This window comes from Psammomys obesus, unplaced genomic scaffold (assembly GCF_907164565.1).
Source record: "Psammomys obesus unplaced genomic scaffold, mPsaObe1.curated_primary_1811, whole genome shotgun sequence".
Classification (NCBI taxonomy): Eukaryota; Metazoa; Chordata; class Mammalia; order Rodentia; family Muridae; genus Psammomys; species Psammomys obesus.
Window position 1 is genome coordinate 1 of NW_026589833.1, and position 8,712 is coordinate 8,712.

Below are 8,712 nucleotides of genomic sequence, written 5' to 3' on the forward strand. Positions count from 1 at the left end.
AATTTCCGCAAGTGTATCTTCGGCTCCTGAGATTCTTTCTTCCATCTCTTGTATTCTGTTGGTGATGCTTACCTTTGTAGTTCCCGATCTTTTCTCTATGTTCTCCAGCTCCTGGTTTTTCTCTATTTGTGTTTTCTTCATTGATTCTAATTCTGTTTTCATGTCTTGCACCATTTCCTTCATCTGTTTGAATGTGGACTCCTGTTTTTCAATGATAGCTTCTATTTTTTTGTCCGTTTCCTCTCTATGTATCACTAATTGTGCCTCTACTTCTTTGGGTATAATTGCCTGTATTTCTATGAGAGCTTTGTTTATTTCTTCTTTATTTGCCTTCATTTGTGTGGACATTTCTTTGAGAGCTTTGTGCATTTCTTCTCTGTTTGCCTCAATTTTCGTGGTCATTTCTCTGAGTGCACGATTTGTTTCCTCTTGGTTAGTCTCAATTTCTTTGAGGTTATTTCTTTGAGGGCTTTGTTCGTTTCATCTCTATGGGCCTCTAATAGCTGGAGAAACATAGTTTTGAGGTCGTTTTCTTGTATATCTAGTGAATTGAAGTGTCCATTTTTTTGTGGGGTTGCTGGTGAGATCATTATGTCCTGATTTTTGTTGGGAGTGTTCTTACGCCTGCCTCTAGCCATCTGGTTATTTATAATCCTCACTGATTGTTCCTCGAGATTGTAGTTTGGGCTATGATCCTCTCTTTCTGTTTTCTGGACTGTTTTTTTCAGGAAGATGAGAGAGGTTCACTGCTTTGGGGGTGTGCACTGTGTTTTCAGTTTTGCCTAAGTAAAGAATGTGACGCTGGCGCTATTCGCGTGCGCTTTTAGCAGGTACAGTGTGCATGCGCGGATTGTCTGACTATTGCAGTGGCCTGCAAGCCACTATTACGCAGTTCTGACTGAGATCCAGGGATTGTTTGCCTAGATTACCCTGGTGGACCCGCAAGGCAGAGGCTCCAATGTAGCTATCCCAAGAATCCCTCTGATGCCCACACTAGCGGTGTGAGTGTCAGGGATCTCGTCTGGTTGCTTCTGTGGAGAGGCCCTGGGTCTGGGGCAATCTCTCCCTAGAAGGCTCACTCACTCTCTTGCAGGACCAGTTGGAATGCACAGGGGTTCCCGTTGCTCGCTACTCTCAGTTTTGGTCCTGCTGCAGAAGTGCACGGGTAGGGTAACAGTCAGCTCTGTGACACTGTGGCCGCAGGACTCGGTGTCCACCTTTCCTGTGTGCTGCCTCTTTGTTCTTTCCCTCTGCCAAGAGCAGTTGTGTTGACTGGTCCCTGGGTGGCGCGGGAAAGAGTTAGGGTGAGTGTATTCAATCCCAGATCCCGGGCCCAGATCTCTCTGCCAGAAGCAGCCTAGCAGTAGAATCTATGTTTGCTGATCCCAAGAGAGTACCGGGTAGGGTTGAGTGTCCTCAGATCCAGAGCTCTACTAGGGGCCGCTGGAGAGAGGGTGCTGTGTCTTTGGCAGGCTGCCTCTCTGTCCTTCCCCTCTGACCTTCTCTTCTGCTAGGGCGAGCTTATGGAGGTGCTCTCAGGGGAGTGCCAGCAGGGGTTGGGGCTTCTCAGTGGGATCCTGAGCCCTCTGCCGGGGGGGGGGGCGCCGGTGATAGAACTTGCTGCTATATCTTATTGCGCTGGACCCAGGAGAATCTCAGGATGTGTAGGATGACCACAGTCCCAGATCCCGAGCTGTAGTTTGTTTGCTAGGAGCGGCTGGCAGCACTGGAGTTCCGGCACTGTGAAGCCGCTGTGAGCCTCTTTATCCTTCTGCTCCGCTGCGGCAGGGTGATGGCGGTGGCAGGGTGATGGTGGCGTTTGGGGGAGTGCCCAAAAGGATTGGGTTTTCTCAGCCCCGCTCTCGGGTTGGGGTCCAGACAATGTGGTCTGTGGCAGATTATGTTGGACACCTCCTGCCTCCTCCGAAGAGGGAGTAGGGATTTTGAGCTGGGCGCGCAGCTGCTATCCGCCCGCGGTGGGAGCTCAGTTGTGATGGCGGCAGGTACCCGCCGAAGTCGGAGAGACCTTCCAGGAAAAGACTAGGTGACCCGTGACCAGTCTGGCAACTTTCCTTCCCCGTGGATTTTTTTTTGCGACTGGGACTCACAGCCTTAGGCCCCCTTGTGCCCACTAATCAGCCTGGGAAATTGATAGTAACCAGCAGGCTTGCAGCACCAGCCCGGAGACCCAAAACCCGCGTTGTCGGGTTCTCTTCCGGGTTCTGGCTGGGCAGCCGAGAGTGGACCCGACCACTTCCCACGCCGTGGGAGCCTCCCCTCACCTGGGAAACATGGTCAATCGCTGTTGTTTTAGGGCCCAGAGTTCAGTCTCCTGGTCGCTGCACGGAGTGTGTTGTTCCGCTTCTCAGACACGGTGTTCTCCCGGTGCCGCCATCTTGGCCCCTCCGGTTCTAATGTTTTCAATCACTGCTTCAGACATTCCTCTTCTCATACTGTGATGAGATCTTAACACCAGTTACAAAGGGGAAAGTTAAATATTTGTTCTTTATTTTCACAACAATGATCAGCATACAGAAGCATTTAGTAGTAACCAAAGGTTTATTGTTCATATGTTAATTTAATATATTACTATGAAATAGGGTTGAACACATTATATTAAATCAGCTATAATGGATATTCATTTTGTAGAAATTTCTAACTGAAAATTAAATAAAGCCATTTAAATAACCACTTTCTTCTCTTTGGTATTATGTCACTATCTGTTGAGGGTTACACTACCCAAGAATCAGCTTTAATCTTTAATCACTTGCCCAAAAACTTTAAGTTCTGTTTCAGAAGAAAATATTGATCATTTATAGAACATATTGAGAGTAGAGATATTAATTTATATTTTTTATTTAAACTTATTCTTGGAGCCATTTTTAAGGAAATTTTTAAATCAGGTTTAGAGTAAATTATTTGTGCTTAAAATATTTTAGTAAGTGGAACAGGGACTGTCTCTGACATGAACTCAGTGACTGGCTCTTTGACCTCCCCTCCCCTCCCAGGAAAGAGTAGCCTTGCTAGGCCACAGAGGAGGATATTGCAGCCAGTCTTGATGAGACATGATAAGCTAGGGTCAGATGGAAGGGGAGAAGAACTTCCCCTATCAGTGAACTTAGAGAGGGGCATAGAGGAGATGAAGGAAAGAGGGTAAGATAGGGAGGGAATAAAGGAGGAGGCTACAGCTGGGATACAAAGTAAATAAACTGTAATTAATATTAAAAAATAATTTAACAAAAATGACCTAACTCTTCGCTTATATTCTGTAAACCCTAGCACATAATTATTTATTCACTATTTAATAAAATTTTATTCCTAATTTTCTTTTCAATAATAATTTTTACTATTTGACACATTTTTATATTATAATCTGTCTTCTAAATCTTGTCCTTACTTATTTAAGAATGCACCTGGATATCTCCTTGGGAAATGGCTCAGTGGTTAAGAGCACTAAATATTATCCAAAGTGATAATATTTAAAATTGAAACTTTATAATTTATATTAATTTCTGTAGCATTGCCTCATTATTCAAATTAATTTTAATTAATGGAATGTTAACACAAGATATTTAGGTTTATTTAAATACTCATATAAAAATGAAATATAAATATTAAAATATGGTATTCAATGTTTCAGGATAATTTTTATTTTTATTTGAATGAGTTAATATAAATGATGCTTCTAGATATTTTGATACCCAATTATTATGGGAATGAAACTTTTTGCCAATTAACATCCAAGTGCTAACTAGAAATAATAAAATGATTCAAATGTTTTCATTTGGAAACATGTCATTAATGTCTGTGTCCTCTAACACTCAGTGTCTAATAACTGCTTTATATAAAAGTAAGTAGATACTCAATTTATACAGTTAATCTTTATTTTAAGTCATATCAACCAATTATTCACCATTTTCTTAGATGTTTTCTTCTTCTTCTTTTTTTTTTTTTTACCAAAGATATGTATTTCTCATTTTGATGCCAGCCTCTCAACACAAGGAGACTTTAGAGTTCAATATTCTTTATATACTATTTGTGGGAGACAAAGCATGAATATATGATGTAAAAATACTACCTTGTGTCTTAGTAACGTGGTTTAATAGCAAGCCTCTATTAATAATGACAGCATTTCTATGAACTTTAGAGCCAGAAGCTCACTGTGGTATGTACAACAAAACCAGCCAAGTTTTCTGCATTAGTTACCATCATTCTTACAGAAACTATGTTCTTCATACAATATAGCTTACTATGATTTCTAATGTTTTATGGTGTCTTAAAATTATTTATCTTCATCATCATCCTCATCATTATAGTTTCAAATAAATATTGTGTACCTAATTTTGTACTTCCTCCAAATAGTAAACATCTTTGACATCATCTTCTGAGTTGAATTTATCAATCTGTGCACCATAACAATCTGTAGAATCCATGACAATATGTACCATAGAAGCTGGAAACAGCATTGTTCTAATTGTATAGTTGTATTGAACACACTTTCAGATGGTTCACTGAAGTGGGACCTTTGTGCCCAGTACTTTCTGAAAAGCCTCCTTCACGTCCTTGTTTCTCAGGCTGTAGATCAGAGGTTCAGCATGGGGTTGACAACTGTGTAAAAGACAGAGGCCACTTTGACCACCTGCCGAGAGTTTTTGGAGTTAGGTATACAGTACAGGGAAAGTATGGTTCCATGAAATATGGTGATGGCAGTCAGGTAGGAAGCACAGGTAGAGAAGGCTTTGCTACGTCCACTAGCATATTTGATTTTTAATACAGTCACAAAAATGAACACATAAGCAGTAGTGTGCTCACTTCATTGAAGGTTGCAAAACAAAAGAGCAGTAGGCTGGGGATATATCAAAACTAGAGACAGCAATGAGGACAGTGTATTCACAGAAAAAGTGGTTGATCACATTAAATCTTGAAAACTTTAACTGAAGAGCATGGCAGAGGAGGATAAAGTGGCAAATGAGCCCCAGACATATGACCCAGTCACTAGAAGAATGCATAGCTTTGGTGACATGGCCACAGTATTCAGCAACGGATTGTAGATGGCCACAAAGTGATCGTGGGCTGTAACTGCTAGCAAGTAGGACTCAGTCACTACTGCCACACAGGACAGCAAGTACTGCAACATGCAGCTGAAGTAGAGGATAGTTTTATCAGCCAGGACCAAGTTCTCAAGCAGCTTGGGTGTGATGATGGTTGAGTAGCAGAAGTCAACAAAGGAAAGGTGGCTAAGGAAGAAATACATGGGAGTATGGAACTTGGGTTCCATATTGATGAGCACTATCATCCCAAGGTTTCCCACTACAGTGACAACATACATGAAGAGAAAGATAAGGAAAAGGGGAATCTGAAGCTCAGGGTAGTCTGTGAAGCCCAAGAGGGCGAAAATAATCTCTATACTCACATTTCTTTCCATTGGCACCATAACTCCTTATCATTGGACAACTGAGGCTGAAGAGTCTCCTGTTTAATACAAAATTATCCAAGAAATGTCAAATATTTCTCAAAGATAATTGTTGGTATAATGTTCTTTTGAAATGTATACAATTTACTCTTGTTCATTCAAATGCTGATTTCTCCACCCCACTATCTGGTTTCAATCTGGACATTGCATTGTGATGCTTATTCTAAACATCACCTGTCTCAAGGTTGTGTAAACATGCCACCATTTGTTCTCTAAATTGTCAATTAAAACAACCAACCACAATGCTGACAATGGAGAATATAGGGTGGGGCAACCTGGTCAAGAGAGCGGAGAAGGAAGCCAGTGGAGAGAGAGAAGAAGAATCTGCAGAAGAGGTCTTGGAACCACGTGGAGAAATGAACCGGACCTAAGATATGACTAAAGCAAGTATAATGGGTGAATCAAAATGGTAGGAAACTATGTGGGCTTGGAGGTTTAGGATGGAGTAACCATTGCCCAGCATTGTGCTCTAGGTTAATTAAATAAATCCCATTCTCTGTGTGTTGATTTGGATATACAGCTGGTTTAGGACTAACTGCAGATTAACTGAAAGATGTGTCAATAATAAATATTAATCACCCACAGTAGATAATATAGAATGCCATTCTAGTTTGATTATTCATACAAATCTAAATCACTGAATTTTTTTTATTCAAGAAATAAAAGATTAGAGAAATTTAAGAGAAAAAATGGAACACCATTTGGCCATGTTTTGTGTTAAAATATCACTGAGGTCTAGGCAGACTTAAGAGAAGTTTAATGCTTTGTTAGTTAATTGCCAAAGGCAGAGGCAAAAAAAAAATCTCTAAGTATATACCTTTCTCTCCTGAATAGTACTGTCTCTGCATTAATGATTTCACAAAGAAAAATATATCAAAGAGTCTCTTAGTTACAATGTCGGGGAAAGAACATTTTCATAGTAGCAAAAGAAATCTGAATAAACTTACTTGCTGCAGAGAGAGTCACCATCCTCCTGGTGCTCCGTGGACTAAAAACAGTTAGAAGAAAAGATCTTTTATCTTTACCTGGTATCTCTGGGGACTCAGACTCTAGAGAAAATCTAAGAATATATTCCATACAGGTGCTGAGACAGATAATTAAGATGAATATAAGATCTCATCTTGAAGTATTTAGAACATGAGGCTTTCAGATGTAACCCATAATAGTCTCTATGTTGGGACCCTAGTAAAGGGAGACATGTCTTTCTCTGACATGAACTCAGTGGCTGACTCTGATCACAGGACACTGGGGAGTGTAGCCTTGCCAGGCCACAGAGGAAGACAATGCAGCCAGTCCTGATAGGCTAGGGTCAGATAGAAGGGAGGAGGACTTCTCTTATCAGTGGAGTATGGGAGGAGCATATGAGAAAAAAAGGGAAGGAAGGTGGGACTGGGTGGGGAGGGAGGAGGTACAGCTGGGATACAAATGAATAAATTATAACAAATAGATTAAAATAAATAAGTAATAAAATAAAAATGTTTTAATATAACATACAGAAAACATAAAACTTGCCCACAATTAATGAAATTCATTAGTGAAAGCTACAATTAAATGACAATAATGATGATACAGATTTTGTCAGCACATCATAGCATTTATGTAAACTTTCATGTAACTCTGCAAACTTATGTAGAATAGTAATTTTTCAATGTTGCATATTTTGAGAATTTATTTATTCAAGAAAAAAGAAGATACTGGATAATTTTTCTGTTTCACATAGGTATCAAATATCTTTTGCCTATGTACTTCCACAGTAAAGAACACAGAATAAGAGAGGGAACAGAATGGGAGCCTAAAATAGATGTCCTCTAAAAGACTCCACCCAGCAGGGGATCAAAGCAGATGCAGAGATCCACAGCCAAATTTTGGACAGAGCACAAGAAGTCTTTTGTTAGAAGGAAGATATAGAAGGACCTGGAGGGGACAGGAGCCCCACAAGGAACTCAACAAAGCCAAAAACCCTGGGCCCATCGGGGCCTGCAGATACTGATACATCAACCAAAGACCATGCATAAAGAGGGCCTAGAGCCCCTGCTCATATGTAGCCCATAGACAGCTTAGTCTCCATTTGGGTTCCCTAGTAAGGGAAAACGAGATGGTCTCTGACATGAGCTTGGTTGACTGCTTCTTGATCACTTCTCCCTGTTGGGACAACCAAACCAGCCCACAGAAGAAGAGGATTCGGGCAGTCCTTATGGGACCTGTTAGGCTAGGGTCAGACAGTGGGTGAGGAGGTCTTTCCCTATCTGTGGAGTAGGGAAGAGGGATATGGGAAGGAAAAGGAGGGAGGCTGGGACCAGGGGCAGATGAGGAAGGGGCTACAACTGGGATACAAAGTGAATAAATTTGTAGCGTGGTAAGGTTGATCTCCACTTAGAGGGAGGGGATCAGCGAGCCTGCCACTGAGTTCATGGTAGAAACAGCTCCTACTCCCCTTACCAGGGAACCTATTGGGAGACTGAGTCTGTGGGCTAATCTCAGTGGACTAGAAGAGGGGCATAGGAGGAGAAAAGGGAGGGTGGGAAGGAGGCATTGGGAGGAGACAAGGGAGGGGCCACAGCCAGGATACAAAGTGAAGAAATTATAACAAATAATTAATAAAAAAATTTTTTTAAGAATACAAAAAAAAAGAGTCATTTTATGTTATGTTCTTTTTTGGTTCTATCTATCTATCTATCTATCTATCTATCTATCTATCTATCTATCTATCTATCTATTTATTACAATTTATTCACTTTGTATCACAGCTATAGCCCCTTCCCTCATTTTTTCCCCCAGTCTTACCCTCCCTCTTTCATTTCAACCTATGCCTCTCCTCTAGTCCACTGATAGGGGAGGTCCTCCTTCCTATCTATCTGATCCTGGTATATCAGGTCTCCTTAGGACTAGCTCTATTGTCTTCCTCTGTGACCTGGAAGGCTGCACCACCCCCAGGAGGAGGAGGTCAAAGAACCAGCCACTAAGTCCTTGTCAGAGACAGCACCTGCTCCCATTACTAGGTGACATACATTAAGACTGAGCTGCTTATGGGCTATATCTGAGCAGGGGTTCTATGTCTTCTCCATACAGGGTCTTTGGTTGGTGCATTAGTCTCTGCAAGACCTTGTGGGCCCAGAGTTTTTGGCTGTGTTGCTCTCCTTGTAGACTCCTGTCCCCTCTAGGTCTTTCTATCTCCCCCTTCTTCCATAAGATTGCCTGCACTCTGTCCAAGATTTGTCTATGAGCTTGAAGTAAAGGGC

General features: G+C 41.4%; 1 pseudogene; it reads right to left on the reverse strand.

The window, feature by feature from the left end:
- Positions 1-4,508: 4,508 nt before the first annotated feature.
- Positions 4,509-5,434, reverse strand: LOC129675442 (olfactory receptor 5D14-like; annotated as a pseudogene).
- Between the last annotated feature and the right edge of the window lie 3,278 nt (positions 5,435-8,712).